Raw genomic sequence first — 8,170 nt, 5'->3', positions numbered from 1 at the left:
TTTTCCTCATTACCTGTGTGCCCTTCACCCCCTCCACCCTTCCCTATTTACACAGACATCATTTCCATTTTTTTTCTTTTCTCATAGTTTTTCCTTTCCCTCCTTTCCTTTCCCCTTCCCCTCTCTTCCCCCCTTCATCTTTGGACCTTTTTTCCTATTTCATACTTAAGGCAATTTAAAAAGTGAAGTCTTACCCAAAAAGCATTTACATAGCATTGAAAAAAGTACTGAAATAATTTGGATTAAAAAAACTAAGTTATCTATGTAAAATCTGTACAGCGGGGACCTGTTTTCAGCAAGTAAGCCTATTTACCAGTAAGAACCTCTTACTCCTGTAACATGGTCCTGTTGTAAGAGAATGTCTAACTCACACACTTGTAGAGTTAGTCTGTAAGGCCTCAGTGCTCCAGTATGGACTCCAGTGGACCTATCTCTACCAGAGGACTATTTACACTGCCTTGTGAACACACATATATATACACCTGCCTCTGTGAATGCCTTGAGTAAACACATTCAAGTATTATTCAAGGCACCCATGCCTTGAGTAATGAGCATTCATTATGGCTCAATTTTATATCTACAGTGACAATTACAGTAGGCACTCAATGTAAAAAATGCATGAATGTTAAAATAAAATGATTTTAAACCACTATTTACAGTTTGAACATTACCACCTTTACCTATTCCAAATTAAAAACACCAAACTTCTACCAAGTTAATATCATTTTACAATATAGTGCTTCTGGGACTTTTTAATGTAAATAAACATCCTACATTTATTAATTTTTGGAGTAATTGCACAAATTTAGCATTCTCCTTGGAATGAAAAACTTGCTTGGAAGTTACTTCATTCTTTTCCTCCTTTTCGAAAGTGCATCTCACAGCCCCAGCTGCTTTACTCAGAAGGACCTCTTGGTTTTAGACTGAATATTCTGGCTGTATCGCATCATCACAAAGTTCTTCTGTTTTTTCTTCTCTTTATTTGTAGAACTGGAAAATGGATTCATTTTGGTTTTCTTCCCCACAAATTCCTTTTGGTCTGTCTTTCCAGCCATTGCACTTGCTAGTCTTGTCTCCTTGTCAGACTTAAGCTTTTTATGAAGGCGTTCAATGTCTCAAAGAAGAGATAGTAATTCACCCTGGGGTCCTCGTCACTGTCTATTCCAATATATTTCCTCTTTGGGGCTTTCCCAGGGGTAGCAGAGAGCTCTTTCCTTATTTGGACTACACTTATTTTCTGGGAGTCCTCTTGAGTTAAGATCTGGCTGATGCTGACGGCTGCGGCCTTGGCCCTCTCCTCCTCCGTGGCCATGCTGCTCAGCTTCTGGAAATCACTTGCTGTTCTTCGTCAGAGGAATGGTGCACATCGACCCATTTATCATCACCCTCTTCTTCACTGAGACTAGTACTTTCCCACTCATGTACATCATTTTCAGCATCCTCTTCTTTCTCAATTTCCAGAACCTCTGCTTCTGGAATGTAACCTTTAGCTTCTAATTGACCATATTCTTGTACTCTTGCTTCTACAGAAGCTTCTGTAGGTTTGCCTGAGAATTTCTTCTGTAACATCTGAGGATTCAGTGTCCAGAAGAGCTGGATCAAAGTTCTAGCAGACATCATTACATTCTTATCTTTGTGTGTCTTATACTGAGCCAGGTTTTGGAGAAGTTCCTCAGTCATGGCTAGAGGACATTGAGCTGTTATCTCTTATAGCATTGATACCTACTGTCATAACTTCCCCAGAGTTCTCATCAGTCACAAAATTGTTTGCCACAGTCATGAGCAATGATTGAATGATCTCTAGGGGTACAAGGTGATGAGAGCTTTGTGCAGCAAACAGAAGGATCTTTGTTACTTCTCTCTGGTGGGGCTGAAGAAACCTTTGGAGAAAGGGGTAGAAATTGAAGAGAAAAAGCTAATGGATTCCCACCAATCTGGAGATGAGGTTCATAAGCATCATCTTCATTTCAAACTTCTCCTTAGAGTTCCCTAGCTGCTTTAGTAGTTTTTCTGCAAAATCTTGGAAGTTGTGGATCAAGTGAATAGTTGAAAAGTTAAACACCTCTGGCCTTTCTTCTTCTTTTGTTTCTTGAGAACTTTCATTGCCTTTTCCAACTTCTTATTTTTGGAGCTCTTCTTCCCTGTGGCATATTGCACTAACAGGTCTCTTGCTGTGGGTCCTTCAGCCTCAGACTCTGAGTCACTGCCCTTTTTCTCATCTTCACCTTTCCCAGGGAAAAACATCAGAGCAAAAAAATCATAAAAAATCAATATCTTGATGACCTTGGAGAGGTATGCAGTAGTGATAACATTGACAGTTTTGGCATCATTCCAGATGTTCCTCTGTAGAGCTCAATCATCAAGTCCAAAGACATCTTGGCTGCAGTTGCATTGCTGTCTCTTAGCATGGTGTACATGAAATTCTGTAGAACTATGTTCACTTTACTGTTCTTGTGTTTTGCATTTATATTGTTAATATCAGTCACAATATGAGTGCATAAAGTCTTTCACAGAAGCTTATCATGGCAATGCAGAAGTTCAAAGAAGAGCTCCAGCAAACTTGATGGACTGATGAGATTCTTATTTCTCAGCAAGATCAAAGCTTTGCAAAATATCATTCACAGATCTAGCTCTAAGACAGTGTGATTGTAGGAGAGAAGCTCTTTTAGCTCTTGAGGGAAGTTAGTTAGATATTTCAGGTAGCAGTGACCAATATGTGCCATAAACATCACCAACTCTGCCAGCTCTACGCTGGGTTTATTTGGATGTAACTCAAAAATCTCCACATTGCATTGGTAGTGATTATACTTCTGGAGAAACTCCTCAACGTATGGTGGTGGGTCCCACTGGATCAGAGTCTGTAACTGAGGCAGGTTGCTGGGAAGCTTGTTGTTGTTGTTTCTCCTGGACATGTTGGGGGCAGCCTGGCTCCTTGAGGAGCAATTCTAGAAAAGCTTGCACCCAGCTGCGCCTGGGACTCCAGCTCCTGAGCCCAGCCAGAAACAGCACATGGGACACTGGGCAGAAGGGGCCATATTAACTTCTAAGGCAAGCTACAGAAGCCAATCAATCCATGTTTTAAATTTTTTCTATCTCTACTTAATTTCAGTCAATGTTGGGACTAGATGCAGTCTTGTTTCCTGCCCTAGAGGACTCACAACATAGCCAAGGAATCACAAAAATGTGCACAATGATATGAGACATGTAATGTAGCACATACATATAGTAGACATAGTGGTTAAGAGCTCAGCTTCTAGAGCCAGACTGGAAGACAAGTCAGTTCAGAGTGAGTTTCCCCTTGTGGTCTCCCTGTAACACCTTGGTCTCTGCTATCCCACACATCATCTCTTGGATTTCTAAAACAAGCTCCTCACCGATCTCCCTTCTTTCATCCTTGTCCTGTCATGATATACCCCAACATTGCAAATGGAGTGATCTTTTTAAATCCTAAAATAATCTTAGTTTTGTTCAAACCTTTCTAAGGTTGTCTGTTTTACATAGAGTGAAAGTCAAAAAGGAGTAGAAGGGTCTCTGATCCTCAAGACTTCCTGTACTCTTTGTACCTCTGCTCGCTGTACTGCAGGCACCTGGGACACATAGAGTTCCCTGAACATGAGGAACATGTTCCTAGAACATGTGTTATCTTCTTAGAATCTTTTTATAGGCTATTCCTTCTTCCCTGTATCCTCTTCCACTAAGCAACCACAGTATTACTTCCTTCATTTCCTTTATGTCTTTGCTTTAGTGTTTCCTTTTCAGTGAGCACGACCTGATCACAATATTTAGAATGGCAAAGGTTCTGGTTCTAGCTTATTGTTATCTACTCTTTTTTTTTTTACACTTGACAGTTACTTTCTAACATTTTCTATTATTTACTAATTTATTATGGCCATAGTTTAGTATCTCTTTCTCTTCAGTACAGTATTTTGTTTAATGTTAATCTGAAGCACTCAGAATATTCTGGAATAGTCTAGGTACTCAATAAATATTTGTGGAATTAATGCAAATTGATTTGTATGGGGTCTTGTACATACCCACACATGTCATAAATTTTAGCTACTACTATTATTAATCCTACCAGAGGAGTGTCAGAACCCCATTAGAATATGAGCTCCAAGCAGTAAGGATCTTTTTTTCAAGTTAGAAGATTGCCTGGAAAATAATGTGTTCAATAAAAATTTGATGAAAACAAATAGAGAAAATGAAGGAAAGAGATGGTGTGAATGGTTTGAGGGGTACACGACAAAGGCTGTCTTAGGGGACAAGAGAGTTCCTATCAGTAATACCTAAAATCTAGAGGATGGGCAGTCTGAGGGCAGAAGGACAGTGACAGTCAAAGAAAGATCAGTGATGTCAAGGGTGTTCTGGAAGAGGACTGACTTAGGGGAAAGTGGTGAGTAGCTCTGAAAGGATTCCACACATGAACGTAGTTTGCTACCTGAGTGATTAATGTTTGGTTGTGATAAGAACTGAAGCATACTCCCCTCCTGAGAATGTGACACTACACCTCATCAGTACTTGAGGCACTAACTTCAACTACTGGACTTCAAAATACATATAAACTCAAGAGTTTGACACTATTTTAAGAGGTAAATCTGAAGTCCTAGAAAGGAATGAGGAATGGAAAGAAGTCAGTAAATGAATGACTTGAAAAGATTGTGGAGTTTGAAGATGGCTCACTGATGGTTCAACAACTGGCTATGTCCTTATATGATATAAAATAAAAATCTAATTAGTTTTTTTTTTTTTTACTTTTTGAGACAGGGTCTCACTATGTACTTCAGGCTAACCTTGAACTCACTATGTAGTCTAGTCTGGCCTTGAACTCACAGAGATCCTCCTGCCTCAGCCACCAGAGTTCTGGGATTACAGGTGTGTACCACTATGCCTAGCTTTAATTTTTATGCTTAAACAGTGTCTTCCATAAAATAAGCAAAAAGACATATCTTGAATAAATAAGAATCCTACAGGAGATAAGATTCTGTCTAAAGAAATATGTATAAAGCATTATTATAAACTCTTTAAAAGTGGTATGATTTCAAGTGAGGGAGGTATATCTTAAGGTAAGGTGAAATTCAATGAATAAATTAAAGCTAAAATAAAATTCAATTAATAAAGTAGTTCATAGCATTATGAAAGATGATTTACAAAAATATGAATCCAAATTAAGATATTCTTTCAATAATTTTATTATATTGTATCTGAAGCACTCTGAAGCATAAAATATTTGAATCTAAATTAATTAAGTGGTATGGTTTGTGTGCTTGCATTTCCTTAACGTCTGTGGTTTCTACATCAGCACATTTTAGATTTCCAAAGAGTAAGGGTCATTATTTTTATTTCATTTGTATTTTCTCAGAGTGTGTAGAGTTAGAACCAAACAGAAGAATGTGTTGGCAGGCTAAAAAAAAAAAAATAATTGCTTAACAATTCCATAAGTATACAATGTCATTTTTATACATTCAGTTGACTTGACATACATACATTAACCTTTCATAAAGTGATATATTCAGCATAAAATGTATAAATTTGATTGTCCATATCTCATTTTACTGTTGGTAATAAAACCCTAGTAATTGCCCTCTAAACACAGTTTAGTGGCCACCACTCTCCTTTTTTATTTAATTGTTTCAGTAGGTGCCTTCCAAACCTATTTTGGGCTCTATGGATAATTAATTCAAGAAGGTGATATTTAAAACTTTGTTCACAGGTGGTCTAGGCCTCTGAGATGTCAATCACCATCAGAATATGCTTGGAGAAGGAAAAAATGAGAGAACTAAAATCAAGGTTGAAAACAATTATTTAAAGCCTTCAAACTAAGGGCAACCTCATTTTCACTTTACATGAAACATGTTAAGCACATAGATTTATAATGAGTTTCTAGAATATGGTATGGGATCATAGATCTCCCAAGTTTTAACAGTCCTAAACCAAGGAGCTTAGGTTTAAAATACTGTTATTATTTATATCATGTCAGTTCTGAACATAGCTTATCCAATACTTTAAAGGTTATTTAACAATTTGTCAATTCTTGGAATCTACATATAAAATGCTATAGCACTTTGCCAAATCATACCCTTTTTTCAGTTAGCCCCGTTCTCCCCTCCCAGTTTTTTTTAGCAGTATGTCTGTCCTGTGTTTTCATCATCTCTTAAGAGATTCTCTGAAAAATGTCATTAAGAAGTTTAACTATTGTCATTGTCAAGTAATATTTTTGTATATAATGTAAGTTAAGATCATCTTCTAATACATACACAAACACACACAAATATTTCCAAAACAAATCCAAAAGGGTATGTTTTTGTTTAAAAACTATCTTGCAGTGTTCTTTAACAATTGAGAATTTTAGGACTTCAAAGTGTGGGAGCTATCTGGTGTAAGAGGACACTTGAAACATCCAGTTTGATGTTCAAATCATCACTGGAAGGCCAGTGACACTGAGTTTGTGTCTAGCACCTCTCCTGGGAAGGGAGATATCTGGTTCCACTCTACATGGAGCAGTAGTTGTCTCCTAATATACATGTTTCTGTTTTCTTTTGTAAAATAACCTTGAAAAATGTGGCTGAAAGTCTTTCTCAAAGTCTCAGCTTCATGTGATCTTTTGATTGGATTTCAGACAATAAGATGTAGGGAGAAGAAAGAAGTAGGTGGGACTTCTAGAATGAACCTTTGAAAGGGTAAACACTAGCCTGGAATGTATACATAAATGCTGGAACTCTAGCAACTATCTTGGTGCTTGAAGTGACCTTGAATATGAAAAGCATGCACTGGGGGTGGCAGAACCTAAATATTGGAGTCTGGGCTCCTAAGGATGCACCTGAGCTGCCAAACCAGCTCTGGACTTTCTATCTCTTGACTTTATTCAGATGAGAGTGAAATAAACTTCCTTTTTGTTTAAGCTATTGTTTTTCTTTCTGCTATATATAGCTGAATCTAATTTTTTATGTGTCTGAAGCCAAAAGGTGGACTAATGCAAAACTTTCTCCCCTAACAATTTGCTCTTAGATTAATAATTCTCAACATTGTAATTAAATTATTTTGGCAGTTAAAGAATTATTTTGAAATGCTTCTAGCAAGATAACCCAGTTCCATAAAGGATGAACCAAGTAAGTTAAGTTACTTTGTGAGAGCCCAAGAGCAGAGCTCTAAAGGTGGTGGAAACAGTGAGCAGGACTGATAATGGTGATGTGGACAACTGGGTCTGGGTCTAGGATGAAAAAGGAAAGGGATTGCAGACATGTTCGTTTACTTCAGAAGAGGGAAATGTTACCTCATGGAAAATATTTTCCTTAAAGTTTTGCCTTAGAAATGATAATGAAATGTAATTATCTCAACCTTTCCAAATTCTTATAGTATAATTTTATATTATGATCACTAGCTTTCTTCTGCTTTTGGAAGTCACAATGACAGAGATCTGAAATTTTGTATCTTATCTGATTGCTCTATTTTATTGAGTGTTAAATCAGATTATTGGTACACCATTCATATAGGTGGTCTTTGTAATTGGACATACTATAACATCTGAGGAAAATTACTAACCAGTGCTTTCTAAAAAACTACATAATTTGAGTGCTTTGGGAAAGCTTTTGTTGGCTCATTGTACTTTTATTTCTACAAGTTGAATGGTTACAGAGCTGAATAGAGATATTAGAATGTGAAGAAGAATGTGTAAAAGTGTGTGTGTGTGTGTGTGTGTGTGTGTGTGTACTGGAGCATGATGCATCTTAAGTGAGAAAGAGAGATAAGAAAATTCTATAGTCAACCAACCCTGATTCTGAGAAACAAGTATGCAAAGAGCGCACAGATAACTAATGAGTAACCCTAGCAGGTTTCATAGTGGATGCTTAAGTGGAACCTTGTAGAAGATATAAATACAGAGACAGGTGGCTTGTCTGACATCCTATCAACCAGAGATTTGCATTAATTGGCATGTCTGCCTATATTCTACACAGCCACAGTTGACATTCATAATGACCTTGACACAAAGTAAATACTTTTTGAATTATCAAATGAAAAATGAAATCATGTTTGTGTAAATCAGTTGTTAAATACACTTTATTGTTACTATTCTATTGAAATTGGCCATTCAAATAGAATATATACAGTTTCTTTATATCGTAAAAATTAAGTATACCTTTTTAACCAAATCAGTTGACACAATGATCATTGC

The 8,170-nt window shown here is 37.0% G+C and overlaps 1 pseudogene; it reads right to left on the bottom strand.

The window, feature by feature from the left end:
* Positions 1-842: 842 nt before the first annotated feature.
* Positions 843-2,912, bottom strand: LOC101711985 (protein SDA1 homolog; annotated as a pseudogene).
* Between the last annotated feature and the right edge of the window lie 5,258 nt (positions 2,913-8,170).

This window comes from Heterocephalus glaber, unplaced genomic scaffold (genome assembly GCF_053883595.1).
Source record: "Heterocephalus glaber isolate CG9 unplaced genomic scaffold, H.glaber_assembly_v1.0 deba00001523, whole genome shotgun sequence".
NCBI classification, from domain to species: domain Eukaryota; kingdom Metazoa; phylum Chordata; class Mammalia; order Rodentia; family Bathyergidae; genus Heterocephalus; species Heterocephalus glaber.
This window is presented reverse-complemented; position numbering and strand designations above follow the sequence as displayed.